At 43.8% G+C, this 18,585-nt stretch overlaps 1 long non-coding RNA gene across 1 annotated transcript; it reads left to right on the top strand.

Moving 5' to 3' along the window:
• The first annotated feature begins 7,456 nt into the window (after positions 1 to 7,456).
• Positions 7,457 to 17,505, top strand: LOC135018629 (uncharacterized). The gene is made up of 4 exons (XR_010216292.1): positions 7,457 to 7,551; positions 9,205 to 9,263; positions 13,226 to 13,298; positions 15,216 to 17,505. It is a non-coding gene; the product is annotated as an uncharacterized LOC135018629 (long non-coding RNA).
• The last annotated feature ends 1,080 nt before the right edge of the window (positions 17,506 to 18,585 follow it).

Raw genomic sequence — 18,585 nt, 5'->3', positions numbered from 1 at the left:
AATTGGAGTACCTGGAGAAAACCCACGCAAGCACGAGGAGAATATACACTCTGCACACAGTAAAGACCATGGTGGGAATCCTACTAACATAGTTTCTGAGGTTGAAAAAAAATTGTCCATAGAGTTCAACCTGTTATTGATCTCCTACACTGTAATATTTTTAAGACTAATTTTAACTGTGGTGAATATTTAGCCGTTATGTCAATTTCTTTTTTTTCAATTGTTATTTTATTTTACTACTATAGTGCATGATTAACCCACCACAACCCTGTATATCCTTACCCATTAGGAATTTATCTAGCCCATTCTTAAAAGTAATGACCGAGGGGGTAATTCAGACTGCATCGCTACAGTGGCAGCGATCGCAGTCTGAAGAATGGGCGCACTGCGCGTGCACACCCCCGGAGCTAAGTGAGATGCTAACTAAAAGCCACGTCACACGCAGCCGCTGCGACCCGGCATATGGCGGGTAGCTCCCTGCCAGAGCACCATTCGATGCTTTAGCACCAGTGAAGGGGGGGGGGGTGGCAGCGCCAGACATGCAAAGCAGACTAGCCCTGTGCTGGGCGTCCCGCTGCATGTCTGAGAAATTGATCGTAGATGTGCTAAATTTTTCACATCTATGATCAGGTCTGAATTAGGCCCCGAGTCCGCCATTACTACTCTCTCAGGCAGGGCATTCCAAGTACATATTGTCCTTACTGTGAAGAAACCTTTCCGTCTCTGTGTGCGAAATCTCTTCTCTTACCTAAATGGTTGTCCACATGTCTTTTTTGATGATCTTACTAATAACAAATTCCCCCGCTAGCTCTGTGTATTGACACTTTTAAATATTTGTAAATGTTAATCATGTCCCCTCTTAATCTAATTTTATTCCAGTGTAAACATGCCTAGCCTATCAAGCCTTTCCTCGTATTCTAGCGTCTCTATCCCCTTAATCAATTTGGCCGCGTGTCTTTGAACCTTTTCTAGTTCCAGGATATCCTTTTTGTAGTATGGTGCACATAATTGTGCACTGCATTCGAGTTGCAGCCTCACCAGTGATTTAAACAATGGGAGTATAACATTCTCATACCTTGCATCAATTCCCCGCTTTATGTATGCTAATACCTTGTTTGTCTTTTTTGCTGCAATCCTACTTTGGGTACTGCTGCTAAGTTTTTTATCTATGTGAACACCTAAATCTTTTTCCAGTACAGAATCTTCTAGTTTCTCCCCATTTAGTATGATTCTCCTCATTTAGTATGGGGAAAAGTAATCAAACCCATGACCTCAGTGCTGTGATGCAGTAATGCTAAGTAATGTAATGATTACACCTTCCATACTGCCCTTTCTCAGATAAAGATGCTCCATGGGTCCACATTTGTTAGTGGTTCTTCAACACTGCACTCTAATATGTTTCACCAGATCACCATAATCCTTACATGCAAAACACTAAGCTAACGCTGAAACAGTGCTCATGGATGGATTAATGACCTAAGCCAAAGACTTGTTCTAAAGACTTGTTCTAAAGAAATATTCTTACAAATGTGTCATTCCCTAACTTATACAAAACACGCTCTTCTCTCATAATACCTTGCGGTAGCATTGCATGTCATGTTGTGTCAGAAAAGGGCTTAGGGTGCACAGGGGCTAATCTGCACCTCCTCCCCGATAGCCACCTGGGTCACCACTCGCTGGCACCTACCCCCTGCTCCTGTTTTTCCCCTTTTCCCTCTGCTGACTTCTTGTATCAGTTCCCACTCTCCCCTCCACTCTCACTAATACTCCTCCTTGGCCCCCTGTTCTACCCCTCCTGCTTCATCATGCCCTCTTGTTTCTCACTATGCAACCCCTCTCCCTGATCAGTGGCGTAACTACTGCCCCCGCAGCCATCGCGGTGGCTTGGGGGCGAGGGGCTGCGGGGGCGCCGCCACTGATTTAGAGCAGATTGACATGCGGACGAGCGTCCGCATGTCAATCTGCTGTCTCCTCTCCCTCCCTGCTGTAAGGAGGGACACGGAGGGCACAGCGCGCGCCTCTCCCGTGTCCCTCCTGCATCTCCGTCGGCTCTAATAAAGGAAGTGCCGTTCGTGAGCTCTGATTGGCTCACGAACCGGCACTTCCTTTATTAGAGCCGACGGAGATGCAGGAGGGACACGGGAGAGGCGCGCGCTGTGCCCTCCTTGTCCCTCCTTCACAGCAGCGGGGGAGCGTGGGGGGGGGGGGGGGCACTGAGGGGACATATATGGCACTGGGGGGGCATGTATGGCATGGGGGGGCACTGAGGGGGCATATATGGCACGGGGGGCACTGAGGGGGCATATATGGCACTGAGGGGGCATATATGGCACTGGGGGGGTACTGAGGGGGCATATATGGCACTGTATGTGTACCTGGCACATGGGGGGGGCTATATTTGGCACTGGGGGCACGTGAGCACCTGGCACTGTGGGGGAATATCTGGCACTGGGGGGCATATGTGGCACTGGGGGGGGGGCTATATTTGGCACTGGGGGCATGTGAGTACCTGGCACCGTGGGGGAATATCTGGCACTGGGGACATATGTGGCACTGGGAGCACAGCACTAGCAACAAGCACTACCCCCTAGCAATGAGCATGACACCCAGTGCATGAAACCCCTGGCAACGAGCATGACACCCAGTGCATGAAACAGCTGGCAACGAGCATGACACCCTGAGCATGAAAACCCCTGGCACCGTGCATGGAACCAAGAGCATGAAACCCCTGGCAACGAGCAGGTAATTTAAAAGTAATTAGAAGCCTTACTGTAGGACTTAATGTGTAATGGGCATTACGGTGTGTGGCATAATGTATCACAGACATTGCGGTGTGTGTCATAATGTGTCACAGGCATTACGGTGTGTGGCATACTATATCACGGGCATTGTGGTATAATGTCTCAAGGGCATTGCAGTGTGGCATAGGGTATAACGGGCATTGCGGTATGTGTCACAGGCATTACAGTGTATGGTATACTATATCACGGGCATTGTGATATGTGGTATAATGTCTCAGGGTCATTGCAGTGTGTGGCATAATGTATCACGGACATTGCGGTGTGTGTCATAATGTGTCAGGCATTACGGTGTGTTGTATACTATATCACGGGCATTGTGGTATGTGGTATAATGTCTCAAGGGCATTGCAGTGTGGCATAATGTATAACGGGCATTGCGGTATGTGTCACAGGCATTACGGTGTGTGGCATACTATATCACAGGCATTGTGGTATGTGGTATAATGTCTCGGGCATTGCAGTGTGGCATAGGGTATAACGGGCATTGCGGTATGTGTCACAGGCATTACGGTGTATGGTATACTATATCACGGGCATTGTGATATGTGGTATAATGTCTCAGGGTCATTGCAGTGTGTGGCATAATGTATCACGGACATTGCGGTGTGTGTCATAATGTGTCAGGCATTACGGTGTGTTGTATACTATATCACGGGCATTGTGGTATGTGGTATAATGTCTCAGGGTCATTGCAGTGTGTGGCATAATGTATAACGGGCATTGCGGTATGTGTCAGGCATTACTGTGTGTTGTATACTATATCACGGGCATTGTGGTATGTGGTATAATGTCTCAGGGTCATTGCAGTGTGTGTCATAATGTGTCACAGGCATTGTATGTGCTATAATGTATCAGGGGCATTGCAGTGTGTAGCATAATGTATAACGGGCATTGCGATTCCTGTCGTCATGTGTCACAGGCATTACGGTGTGTGGCATAATGTGTCACAGGCATTACGGTGTGTGGCATAATATGTCGGGGGCATTATGGTGTGTGCATATTGTGTCATGTGCATTATTGTGTGTGGAATAATGTCTAAGGGCCATTGCAGTATGTGGCATAATGTATACTGGGCATTACTATAAGGAGGAAAAATGACAAATAATGTAAGGGGCATGAATCAGGTTTATTTTTCTTTCCTGTGGTGGCTAACGTCTGGGCGTGCAGGTTGCAAAACTGGGGTATAAGGAAGTCTTTTCCTGCAAAGCCACGCCCCTTTGTGCAAAGCCACACCCATTCCAATGAAACCACGCCCCATTTTGGTGGCGCGCGCCCCTTCGGCGCGTGCATGTTTGTCCCTTTAATAGTGGCAATTATGGGGGATTGGGGGGGGGGGGGGGGAAGAATTTTTTGGCTTGGGGGAGAAAAACTTCTAATTACGCCACTGTCCCTGATGCATCCAGTCTTGTGCATGCACGGTCTGTAATTGCGGCTTGGAAACCTTACAAATCTTCAGCCTACCTTTCCAGGCAGTGGTGACTTTGCATTGACATGGGAGTCTCCTGTAGAATGTGGGAAAGTAGGCAGCCTTGCCCTATTTCTAATGTTAACAATATTACAATTACCATGATAGCTTCATCATTTTATTTAGGCACTATACAAGTAAAACTGACATGAAACCTAGTGGTGCAGCATGTCTTGAACCTCCAGAGTGAATATTTCATACATCCAGCGAGTACAGGTACCCCTGATTAAGAACCACCGCCCTTGTGGTCTATTTAGCATATTTTTTTAGCCCCTATCCTATTGTCATTTAACCTCTTTAGACTTGTATGCAATCCCACTGCTGCTTCACATGGCAGACATAAAACAGTTCATTCTACTCTATTCAACTGCAGTGAGATTGGCTTTGTTGAAGGCGGGTATCACACCTGCATATGCCCCTTACCACCACCACATACCCAAAAGATTTATGGTATACATACCTTATGTTACTAATTGGAATGTCAACATGTAGTATTTATACTACATACTGTACTATATGGCGACAGAGTACGTGTCATCATGTTCTTCATATCGCCATGCAAGATGTCGAGTTGTAACATAATGGCATGGCCATAATGTAAACCTCTAACCCTAATGCCAACATGTCATATGTTGACATTTCATCTGTCAACATTTTCCAGATATCAACATTTTAACCATCATAACATTTGACATGTCTATAGGAAGGTTAAGTGCAAGACACATTCTGCTGCAATGTGTCTATCCAACAATTAGATATAGGTTAAGAATGATGTGTTTTATTCTCTAAAAAAAGAAATCCACAAGATTGATTTATCCAACTGGTACTGTTGCCCAATCCTTTAATTGTTTGACATTTTTGTTGAATTTCTAAATTCTGTAAACTAGCTAGTCTCCACCATGGCCAGATTAAGGCTGGTGAGGGCCCAGGGGCAATGAACTTCTGAGGCCCCCACTACTAAGAGTGTTGGCAAATCCTGAACACACACACACACACACAAGGGATGCAGCATCTTACCTAGACGCTGCAGCATGTTCAGAGACAGCACGCCACACCACTAACAGACGCAACCAGCTCAGGGTCACAGTCTTGCAGGATTTTACATCCCTATCCCGCAAGACTGACTCTAGATGGAGGAGATCCTTGGCGGCAAAACAGCTGAGCCACCAGAGGGGACTCCTCAGTTTTTCACAGCACTGTGTGGCGCCTCCGGGACGACCACCCCTGTCACCTTTCTCTTAATCCAGCGATGGTCTCCACTTTTATATTTTACTTATGGCGTCATGCCCTCTTAGATATAATTTATCCATAGCGATAGCTGATGATTCTGGATAATTTTAGCACAGAAAGGTTTCACAGGCTTAATGGCAGTACACCGCTTAATAAATATGCTCCATGATATTCTACCTACTTCTTGGTTAATAAAAAGCTACAAATTCCTAGTCATCAACCAGATCATGAAGTGATAAGATATGGTTAATCAGATGAAGGTTCAGATTGCCCCACTCCCACCTTTAGCTTTGCTTTTTAAGATGTTTCTTCAAACACAAATGCATCATGAACAGGTGAATAGTACCGTCATTACCTACATGTTCTGTGACAGTGAATTCCATAAAACATGATTTGTTAAGAGTATGCAAGTATAGAACCCTGCTAGACAGAGTGCTAACTTGTTAGGGACCATGTGGAACCAAGGCAGTAAAGTATATCAGGACAGCGTAAGAAAGGTGATCATATGTAACCTTAGGCACTGGAACTGGGAAGGGGAAGGGGGGCTCACCTCCAAATATTATGAGAGGTACCAGTCAAAGTACTGGGCCGTGGGACGAAGTGCAGCCACCATCTACATTTTAATACAGGCAGTGTCAGGGCAGAGTAATACCTGTTCCAGTCTGCTCCACCTCCTACCTTCCCACAGCCCATCTCCTTCTGCCTCCACGTCCCTACTCCCCCCCTATATAGGGTGGCCAATCCCGGGCCATTTTTTCAATCCCGGGTATCAGGATTGAAAAATGGTCAATCCTGGGATACCCAGTATTGTTTTTTACCTGTGTAGCCGCCCCACCCCATAACTCACCAAGATACCTGAGAGGGTGGGAGGGTTGGCCACTTCCTTCCATGCGGCAGGTGACGGCTGTGCAGCGTGACCTTTGACTCACGTCACACTGCATAGGGGGAGCTGGAAGGAGGGTGTCGGGCAGCGTCTGAGCATCCTGAGGACGCTCAACGCTGCCTGGCATTAAAAAAACAAAGGGCTGCCTGATCCCGAAATCCCCAGGATTGATCCTGGCCGATTTTTGGCCTAAATCCTGGGATCCTGCCGGTCCCGATCCTGGGATTGGCCACACAACACTATACCTTGCTCCAACCCCTACAGTGTGTGGCTAGTTACTGTGGGCTGGTCCCGGGGGGGGGGGGGCACTTTTCTCACCTTCCACTTCATATGTTCCTCACCTCTTCCTCCTCCCACCTTTGTAAGCTCCCTTTTTTCCTCCCACCCTCATCCCTCACGGTACCCCTTGACCTCCCCCCATTTCCAACTGGGCTCAGATGAAAGTCTGGAAAGTCTGTACCACGTATGCAACCATGATCCATAGGATTGCATGGTTGTGTATGCTCCCATGAACGGGTCACACATGGGCGCAGCTAACTCAGTTGCGATGCAGCCGCACATGTGAGTCATTCGTGGGTAAGCTGACGGCGGCCGCCTTTCTAGATAGATATCTCTGTCATCAGGTAGGTGGTGTGGCAGGTAATCATAGGTTCCCCTGAGAGGGCAACTTTCAGCGATTTAGGGGTGGTAGAATGAAATGATATCTTAACCCCTCCCAACCAAAAAGGTTGTGGCATCCCTGTATGTAATATGTGTTTGTTCATAAGGCACATACCACTGTAAGTTTAGCGGCGAATGTCATACATAAGTCACTCCTGCAAAATCTTATAATAAAACTTTACAGTTGTCACTTTTACATATATAATATTATGTGTTTTATGCTTTTTGCAAGGCTCTGTTTTACAATTGTTAACAATATTGCATTTTCTTAGTTTTGTGTAGCAGCTTTGGTGCTTGATATACATAAGATAAAATAACAATTTAGGCTCTATTTACAATGTAATTTTGTTTCCAATCTCTGCTATTGGCGTTTGCAGTTGCTGTGAATTGTTATTGAGGAGAGGTTTCTTTGTTTCAGCAACCAGGAAGAAATTGCTGGAGATTGCCAGAGCATTTTCAGAGAAAACAAAGATGAGGAAATCCAAGAGAAAGCATTTGCTCAAACACCAAGTGTATCCTTTGATATTGCACAATGCAATTCTCCTGCATGTATACTGTACCTCCCAACATTGGGCCTTTATACATGATAAGCATACTGTACTTTTTAGTACATAAGTGGACTCTTAGGGGTAAATTCACTAAAGGTTCTAAAACAGAGAATTGGAGATGTTGCCCATAGTAACAAATCAGATGCGGTCTATCATTTTGTAAAAGGCAATACAAAAATGATAGACAGCATCTAATTGGTTGCTATAGGCAACATCACCAATTCCCCGCTTTAGTAAATTTATCCCTTATAGTCAGCAACATTGTGTTTGCTGTGTCCCTGTGATTCCTGCATGCTTATACCATTTTTGATTAAAATAATAATTGTTCTATTACAGGGTCCTGAAAAGTATTTGATTTGAATGTATTTTTGTATTACTGTGCTCCTGTTTCTCTTCATTCAACACTACTTCCAATAGACAGATGTGTGCACTGGGTACACACTAGAGCGAGATGTCGGCGGACAGAGCCGTCGATCCAGGTTAGAATATACACTTACCGATTGGCCGTATGAAATATCGGTCTTGTCATCCAGCTGGACGGGCATTTGAATTGCCTGCCCAGCTGTAACGTAAGCCCCTGCAGCCAATGTATGGGTGGTAGACCACCCGTACACAAAGCCAGATGCGCATTTATATCGGCCATCGGCTGTGCTGAACAGCTGACACGGTATGTCTGTGACTGACATTGTTCACAGACATATTATTTGTATACACTCACCGACACGCTAGTGATATATTGGCCATTTGATCGAATTGACTGTTTGTGCTTACAGCAGATATATCGCCCAGTGTGCACCCAGCTTAAGGCTGAATATGGAGCACAGAGAGAGAGAGAGCCATAGATGAAGGCCCAATGGGCCATCTGTTTCCCATCACTGCTTCGTAACCTTTATAAAGCATATGCGATACCATTCTCCGAAAATAGAGCAATTTGGTGAACCTGTAAACTAAAGCCACAAACACATCTCTAGTTTGTTTGGTTTTAGAAAAGTGTATTGCCAGAACCGACATTATTTCCCTTTATCTAACTGTCAACAAATAGAAGATCCAGTACCTTATCTTAAAGCACAAACTGTAGCAACATGTTTCTATTTTCACAAGACTAGCAAATGGCAATTCATGTTAATTGGCTACAATAAGTAGCAGGCTGGGGAGAGTGCACATGGGACCCTGGGGATCAGTACTAAATGCCGCCGGCCGGAATCCCGGCGGTCGAAATACCGACGCCGGAATCCCGACCACACAATCCCGACAGGGGTGGCGAGCGGAACGCAGCCCCTTGCGGGCTCGCCACGCTCGGCACACTATTATATTCTCCCTCTATGGGTGTCGTGGACACCCACGGAAGGGAGAATATGTCGGGATTGTAGCGGTCGGGATTCCGGCGTCGGTATTTCGACCGCCGGGATTCCGGCCGGCGGCATCTTGACCGCATCCCGGGACCCTGTCCTCTCTGTAACATTGGTGCTCACATTGTACTGCCATTTGATTTTGATCACTGAGTAATCACTACTGTCCCCATGACTGGCTCATAGTGCAAAATAACATGATATAAAAATGGTAGCATTAGCTTGTGATCCTCACACCCAGCTGTTTTATCCTTTACATAAACTGCAGTTTTGGAACAGCCGCCTCCACAGCCAATCTTCTGGATGATGTTGAAGGACATTCATGTGGTGAGTTTTTCTCCAATGACCTTTACTGTATGTTAAAACTACTCATTCATTTGTTAAATGTAGCAACCTTTTTTTTTCCAAAATGAAATTTGACAAATTGTGCATGCATTCAATTAAAATAGAATTACATTTTAATTTAAAATTGATGCTCTAACATAAAATAGGTCCTGTAATGTTTTGACTGAATCACCTCTTAAAGCGGGGAATTTAATTCAGCGTGAGTTTTTTAAGCTCCTGGGATGAGTGTCAGGAGCTATTAATTTGACCATCCTGTAAATCTGCAACTATTGGATTCCTGCTCACACCCTCCCGAGGTGTACACAGACATCCACGCTAACTAGTCAGGCAGTTAAGTTGGATAATGCAGTATACTGTTACTAGTTACTTGCTATAACCACTTGCCTGGTGTGGTCGCATCAGATGTGCCCACACCAGGCTGGAATTTCCCTGACATGGTCCCAACTGATGGAACCAGTCAGAAACGCCTACTGTGCGACTGCTGGAAAATAATCTTCCAACAGCCGCATGCTTAGAGGGACCTCCTGACCCTTCTGCACCTATGGCTCTGCTCCCAGTGTCTGCTGGTTGCAGTGATCATCCAGTACAGCAGCTACCACCCAGCGACTGCAGAAAGGAGCACTCACAGGGGGAAATGTGTGCCCAGCGCCCGCTTGCAGGCATCGGGGGAAGTCAACAGCAGCCCTCTCTGTGGGAGCCAGGGAAGTGAGAAGCAGACCCACTGTGTGCCCGGTGCCTGCTCCTCTCTGGAGGCGTGGGGGAAGTCAGCAGCAGTCCCCTCTGTGTGCCTGGTGCCTGCTCCTCTCTGGAGGTGTGGGGGAAGTCAGCAGCAGTCCCCTCTGTGTGCCCGGTGCCTGCTCGTCTCTGCAGGTGTCGAGGAAGTCAGCAGCAGTCATCTCTGTGTGCCCAGCATCGGCTCCTCTCTGCAAGCGCCAAGAAAGTCAGCAGCAGCCACCTCATAGAAACATAGACTTTGATGGCAGATATGAACCACTTGGCCCATCTAGTCTGCCCCTCTTTTTCTTTTTTCCATATTTTTTTTATCTCAAACCTTATTTGATCCTTATTTCTTTGTAAGGATATCCTTATGTCTATCCCATGCATGATTAAATTGCTCTGCTGTCTTAGCCTCTACCACCTCTGATGGGAGGCTATTCCAGTTGTCCACTACCCTTTCTGTTAAGTAATGTTTCCTCAGATTTCCCCTGAACCTACCTCCCTCCAGTCTCAGTGCATGTCCTCGTGTCCTATTGCTTCTCTTCACTTGGAGAATGTTTCCCTCCTGGACTTTGTTAAACCCCTTGATATATTTGAAAGTTTCTATCATGTCCCCCCTTTCCCTTCTCTGCTCCAAACTATACATATTGAGATTTTTTAGTCTTTCATTCTACATCATATGTTTTGTAAAGTAGGCCATGCACCATTTTAGTTGCCCTTATTTGTACAGTCTCTAATGTATTAATATCCTTTTGAAGATATGGCCTCCAGAACTGTACACAGTATTCTAGATGAGGCCATACAAATGACCTATGCAGTGGCATTATTATTTATTTATTTCTATTGCTGATTCCTCTCCCAATGCAACCAAGCATCTGACTAGCCTTCCTCATTTCTTTGTTACATTGCTTACCTGCCTCTTTAAGTCACCTGAAATAGTGACTCCTAGATCCCTTTCCTCCTCAGCAGTTTTCCAGTATAGTGCCATTAATACTATATTTAGCCTTTAGATTTGTGAGACCCAAGTGAATGATTTTGCATTTTTGGGCATTAAACTGTAATTGCCACACTTGACCATTCCTCTAGTCTACCTAGATACTCAATCATTTGTTTTACCCCTCCCGGTGTGTCTACCCTGTTGTATACCTTTTGTGTCATCTGCAAAAAGGCATACTTTCCCTTCAATGCCATTTGCAGTGTCATCAATAAAGATATTAAAAAGCACTGATACAAGTACAGATCCCTGGGGTACTCCACTGGTAACATTTACCTCCTGTGAATGCACTCCATTTACTACAACTCTGTGTTATCTATCCTGCAACCAAGATCTTATTCATTCAACCATCTTAGTATCCAGTCCCAAGCTTTCGAGTTTATTTAGCAGTCTGCGATGTGGGACAGTGTCAAAAGCCTTACTAAAGTCTAGAAAAGCTAAATCGACGGCTCCACCTTTATCCATAAATTCTTCATTATTTTGTGTCCGCTTATATTTCCTAAAAGCCATCTTTTTGTGCTTTCACAATACTTGCTACTTCTTTTGCAAAGAAAGCTTCCTTTTCCATGTGTTTTTCCTAACACTTTTGATCAAAGGTCTGTTGCCTCTTAATATGCACCTGGCGCCTGCTCTTCTCTGCAGACTCCGAGGAAATGTAAAATAAGCAGCAGTAGCTGCATCCCTGTGTATGCCTGGTGCATGCCCCTATCTGCAGCCGCATGGGATTATTATTTCATTAAATCATGTTGGATATGTTTTAAATAGATGATAACCTAATTCAATCATATAAGCCTACAATTTCTGAGCATTTTTTGGAAACAAACATTAGCCAGTTAAGTGGTTAAATGGCATCTCCCGACTTAGGGCCTAATTCAGACCTGGTCACTGCGACGGCAGCGATCGCAGGCGGAAGCCCTATGTGGTGTACGCACACGTAGTGGCCGCACTGCGCATGTGCACACAGTGAAGCATCTCACTGGTGCGATCGCCTCTGCCTGATTGACAGGCAGAGGCGGGCGTGTCGGTGGTGTTGGTGGGGCACGGTCCGGACAATGCAGGCGTGTCCAGACCGTTGCTGGGACAGGCCGCTGCAGCTGCGTGACGTCACTATCAGCCGCTGTGACCCAAAACATAGCGGGTAGCCGTCGGTCTTGACAGCAGCAGCTAGGCTGCGTAGGCAGGGAGCTACTAGCCAGGTGTGAAAGCATCGCTGCTGTGCAGTGCTTTCGCACCTTTGCAGGGGGGGGGGGGGCTAGGGCCTGGCATGCGGGGCAGATTAGCCCTGTGCCATGCGTCCCCTTGCATGTCAGAGATTTTCATTGTAGATGTGTGTTTTTTCGCACATCTACGAGCAGCTCTGACTAAGTCCTTTAATTGGGGTTATACTGCATGGGCAATTGAAAAGTAATCCCAGTATCTTAACAAACTTGCCCTGCAAAGTTGATTGTAGATTTTCTTATGTGAATAAAAGGAGCTGTGTTATTTACACTGTATGATGTCCTTGGATTTACCCATGTACGTATGTGTCCTTTTACCCTGTGGCTTCAGCTGTGCCAGGTCCTGGGCAACTCAGGTGTGAGTGTCTTTTTTTGCTCAAAATGTGTGTGTTATTCACATAAATAAAATAACCAGAAGCAACATGACTGCATTGCTAGCACACACATTAGGCCGGATGTATGTTTGTAAGTAAAGCAAAAAAAGCAAGTAACAAACAATGTTGCCATACAAGGGGAGCAAGTACATTTATATTGTTTCTGTGCAGGGTAAATACTGGCTGCTTTTGCATGTACAGTAGCCCAGAAATGTTAAATAACTTTATTCTTACACTGCAATTTAGATTTCACTTTGAACACACCCCACCCAAATCGAAATCTCTCTGCACATCTTACATCTGCCCCACCTGCAGTGCAGCATGGTTTTGCCCAGCTTCTTGCTTTTTTTTTGCTTTACCTACAAACATGATGAGACCCATTATGTTTCATCTTGTGACATTGTATGCATGTAAAACTAATTCCTTTATGGTTAAAGTCCCAGACCAGTATCTATGGCATATGTGTGCAGCTTATTGCGCCTGCGATGCGACGAATATGCAAAATTTAAAGGCAAACTGGTACGCCACTCCTCGGAGCATCTCAGTCACACCGGACGTCTCACACCATGTGATATATACTGTAGGTGCATGAGGACACATCTGTATACATTGTGGTACATTGAGGAATTTTCTGTTTTTCAGATGAAGATATCCAAGCAAGGATAAAACGGCAGAACCATGAGGGGGTAGAAGCACAGAAAGAAGGACAGTCAAAGTTAGTTTCACTAACAACTTTTACTGCAACAGTGTATAGATTTGAAATCAGTATAGCAATTAGAGATGGCTACTGACTCTCTGTCTCAACACAGTGACTCGAATCATCAGGAAGTATGAATGATTCGAGTCACTCACAGTTTAATGAGTCAAGACAGCTGCAGCAGTAGCCTCTCTCAGCCAGTGGGAGGAGACTCAGTGTGTCGTTGTGATTGGCCAGTGGCAATACTAGGTTACACCCAGTGGGAGAGAGGCGAGGGAGCAGTTACGACTCACCAGTCAGTGAGTGCTGCACTGCTGTGCCTGATTCATTCATCCTGATTCCTGAGTCTGCCTGTGAGTCGAGACAGTTGTACACTGTGTAGACTCAGTGGACGGATCTGATTCATTCAGCATTAGCCTCACTGGTTATCACTCATTAGTGCTCACTGTTCCTGCTCAATGTGATTGTGACTGAATGATATGTGCTTCATGGCTGTTAAGCCAGAAGTAATGTGCATATTCAGTAACTAGTAATAATTTGTTATTAATAATATATCAACATAACACTGAATCTATGTTAATATTTTATTAACAATCAGTGCATAAGCAGCTGCCTCCCCCAATCAATGCAGCTGAATAACTAGCTGGACTGGACTGAGTCACTCCCTCCATGAGTCACCAGCACTGGTCTGCCTGCGCTGAGTCTCTCTGGCAACTCACTGAATCATGTGCACTGTCTCTGCAATACATTCCAATACAAATGAGTCATGTGACTCGAGACACTCCACTGAACTGAGTCATGTGTCTCAACTCAGTTCAGTGAATCACTTTGCCCATGACTAATAGCAATGTTATAGTGCTCTGTATGCTTAGTCTGACAACATAACTTCCACATTACATCTGTACAACCCCAACATACACACCTGCTCTGCAGACTCTCTTACATTCCCTCATCTCTGAGCCTTACCACTCAGCTGCACTCTCTGGTGCTCCCATCTCCCGAGGACAGGTAGTGCAAAGTTCCCCTCCACTCTGAACAGGCTGCATGAGGTTATACATCTGGGAACACACTGAAATCTAGTCTGCTGCTCTATAGGCCATTGCCGATTCCGATAAGCCTAGAGGATCCAGATCAGACCTCTGGGTCTTCTGTTTATCCAGTATCTATCTAATATTTTATCTGACAGGCCCGTACCGTAGTAATAGAAGGCGTACTACCCAGCATGCAATGTTGGCCTCTTTCAAGTCATTGGAAGAGTCTCATGAAATACAGAACAATCTACAAATATCTACTGTTTGGATAGCATATGGGAGTCTGTTCCTGATGGGCATGCTGGGATTTGTAGTTCCACACCTGCAGCCTACCTCTGGGGTAACGGATACATGTGATATAAACTCTATTTCTGAGGTACCTGGAGCTAATGCTGCCATGTGTTGTTGTCAGGCTATGCCTGGGAGGGAGGTGTTAGTGCATAGCGGGTAATGAGAAAGTCCCCACGCAGTGCTGGAGCTGTGAGGGTATCCGGAGAGTAGGAGCCGGACGCACCGCTGGTTTTGCAATGCAGCGGGCACCTGGCAGTTGGGTTTGCAGCTGCACTGGCCACACCGCCATCCTTACAACCCTGTGATGCAGATGCCCTCTTATTGTGTTTTGGCCATATTCCCTGTCCAATATTTTTGGTGCAGATCTTCACTAAATTGTAGTAATTAATTAGACATTAACTTTTCTTGCCTGTTCCACTAGTTAGATAAAAGCTAATTATAGTTGGTAACTCTCATGGTGAGCTTTGTAGAGTGCATTTAAAAAAAAAATCAGTGTGTTAATTCCTAAGGCTCATTTGAAACATACCCACTTCACCAAAATGATGAATCAATGTTTTCTTAGGTCCCGAGGAAAGTATAATGTAAATTAATAAAACCTTTTATTTTCTTCTAGATCCTAAATCCTGCCAGAATCCCTGAATGGACCTGGTTGGCTGATGAAAGAAGACTCTATGGCACAATTTTTTTAATCACATATTTTGCTATGTGATGGCAGCAGCCAAATCTCAGAGAATGTTTAGTACTCAAACTGCTTTAAAATAATTGTGTTTTAAAATGGTACAATTTTTTTTTTTTTTTGTGATTTCCTTTTCTGGATGAACATAACCGCCCACTGAAATGTCTGTTTTACCAGCACAAATTGTATACGTTCATTTATAATACTGATGTGCTACAAAGGTTTTTTGGTTTTATTTTTATGTTTGAGTGCAATAAAACTGCCCTAAATAAGCCATTACAGGTAATCTACGGATCACATGCACAATTTATTAGCCAATTGGCTTTGTGCCCTTTTAATACATTGACTCAGGCTTGGTGAACAGTGGATATTACACTGAATAGTGGGCTTCTGTCAGTACCATGTGAATTGAATACCCAATCAAGCAGAGCCAAGTGCATTGATTTTCTGCAAGCTAATAAATGTATGACATAAGTGTACTAAAAGTATTCTTCTACATCTGATTTACCTTTTAACTAGCAAAATATAGCCAGCAGAATCCAATAGTATTGCAGTCCACCAGTTGATGGTTTTAGAAACAAATTTGTTTTTATTTTTGAAAGCCAAATAACTTTGAATGGGACAATATAGGCTACGATAACCATTTACCTTAATTTTTAAAATAATAGTTTAAAGTCGTATGTTAAATAGTAATGCAGAAGTAAGTCCCTGAGGGTCTTTAGAGCATAGCATATTCTTAGTAATATTTAATGATGAAAAGTAAACTATTTTTGCATACTTAAGTTATGCTTTTGAAAATATTTTTAGATTGCATATATTACCAGTTAGTACATTTACAGCAGAATGAACCTTTTCTAGTTTGATTTTCAAGACACTTTTGTTTCAAGGATAACTCCTAATTTTTTATTTTTTATCCCCTCAATCTTCTCAGGAGCAATGCCAGGCTCTCAGAATACCTGGGGCCGACCTTGTACAACAGCTGTAGTCACACTTGTGCATGGTATAATGTTATAATTGAGAATTATTTTCAAAATGTATACGTTTTTAGCTATACTGGCATATACCAATTTATGTATATCACATAAGTGGTTATTAATAAAATTTATTTTAATTTTAATGAAATATTTGCTTGAAACTCGGGGTTAGATTCTCTGTAGCCACGCCCTTGCTACTTTTCCATAGCAACTAGATAGATAGACTTTTTAAAAGAGACTTTTATTCTAAATTGGAAAAATAATGCGACAATTGATGGTCTTATTACAACATGACAGAGTTACATTGGTGCCTCTGATTAGGAAGATGTATTAACTGTGCTAAGAATTATAGTAAGGAACCTAATGTTCAGAAAGTCTGAACACTTTTTAAAACAAAAATGTAAGTTGATCGAATAACAAAAGGCACATGAATAAGCATAACAGAACTTCAGATACTTGTGAATGTATTTATATTTGCTGCGCAGCTGTCTGCAAGATGCTGTTCCCTGTTATCAGTCATTTCAGATATGTCATTGTCAGTAGATTGACAAGCTCGGAGGATTGCTGTGCAGAGGGATGTTTTTCCTCTGTGTTAACAGCTTTAATTGAAATATGTCCAGCGTGCATAAGTTGGCAAAAGTATTGCATAAATGTGTGTATAAATATGGCTAGCTATACACACACATATATATTCAGAGTTTAGTGATTCTTACTGGAAGATCACATTTCCAAAGCTGGTGAAGAACAAAAAGTGTTCATTGCATTTCAGTGTAATATTGGGCGACTGTTGATGTTTCTAATAAACTAGCCATTGTTTTCTAGTCTCTATCACAGCTACAGGCAAATAGAACTCATTATATCTACTGCAGTTAAATCTAAAATTTCTCAGTATTCTGCCTGCTGAAACCAATGTTGTAGATTGCCATCTAGGACATAAGCTGTGGTAATAAAAAGGTTTTCATTCACAATCTATCTCTTCACAATATAGAGTGTATATTTTTGTTATAGGAAATGCCATAACACATGAATTAGTTAATTAGTGCTGTCCATACAGGTAATTAAAGAGAAGGTGCCATCATCGTCGGTGTATGGACGTCATGCTGTGGTTGTAATGTTGTGATACTCATACTTTTGAGATATGACTCAAACAGTTGCAATTAAATATTGTGATGATATACTGGGATGCACCAATGTCATGTGTTAATGTAAAAGAAAAAAAAAACTTTAATAAAATTCAATATTTATATTGCTGACACATTGTGATTGTTTTTCTGTTTTCAATAAAGTAATATTTGACAACCGACACTGGTTGATTTAGCAACACAAACATAAGGGCCAAATGGTCACAGATCAGCAATTGGTAGAAAATGAACCGGACTGCAGTGTACTCACAGGGCAGCTTCTGCCAGTATCATGGGGAATCTATCTTCACTGTTCCTGTATAATGCATGATACAGTTGCTGCCTGTAGATCTGTAATGCCCAGAATGTCATCACTGTTACATGGAGCATGTGTGGAGGGAGAATACATGGAAGACCGCTTTCGAACAATAAGCAAGTTAAAGTTTTTTTTAACAGTGCCGCTAACATAACTCTAAATACGCTGGACGAGCAACAGGTTTAAAGATGTACCAGCAACACTGTTGAATTATTTAAAGTTGCATTTTAAGATTATCGGCATACTGTAGCTGAGAAGCTGGCTTCCACATATTCAGTGTCTACGTAATTATTGTCGAACTGCATACCACACATAGAAACAGTGCAGTCTCAGATGTAAGTATTGCTCCATTTACTACACTACCTCACCCAACACACCTGTCTCCAAATACACCACCTACCCACTGGTATGTCTCTCACTCACCCATCAATGTTGTGTGCATTACCTCTTGGCCATTACTACCACCATTACACAATCACTGAAATACTGCTCACTCACCATGACGCCATATCCTCATAACTGGCCCACTCAAATATTCCTTACCATACTTCACCTACTGAAATACCCCTCACTTATCATGCCCTGAAACACAAATACCGTTTCAAACCCTGAAGAAAAAAAAAACTCTTATGTCTTCCAGGGACTGTCTCCCGCACCAAGATTCTGCAAACCACTCAAATACAATGGTTCAGGACGGTCCTTCCTCCCCAAAATCAGCTCTCAGTCGGTCAATGCTCTCCTGTTGTCACAACCACTCTTGTAGTCGTAAAGATCATGTCTCTCCAGTGGCCTCTGTTGAGCTCCATAACAAGTGAAGGAAGCGAACATGATGACTTCTTCGTTGTGCAGTGTTGCTTATATACAGTTCTGTGCCTTGTCATTTCACAAGAACTGTA

This window comes from Pseudophryne corroboree, unplaced genomic scaffold (assembly GCF_028390025.1).
Source record: "Pseudophryne corroboree isolate aPseCor3 unplaced genomic scaffold, aPseCor3.hap2 scaffold_3258, whole genome shotgun sequence".
Taxonomy (NCBI): domain Eukaryota; kingdom Metazoa; phylum Chordata; class Amphibia; order Anura; family Myobatrachidae; genus Pseudophryne; species Pseudophryne corroboree.
This window is presented reverse-complemented; position numbering and strand designations above follow the sequence as displayed.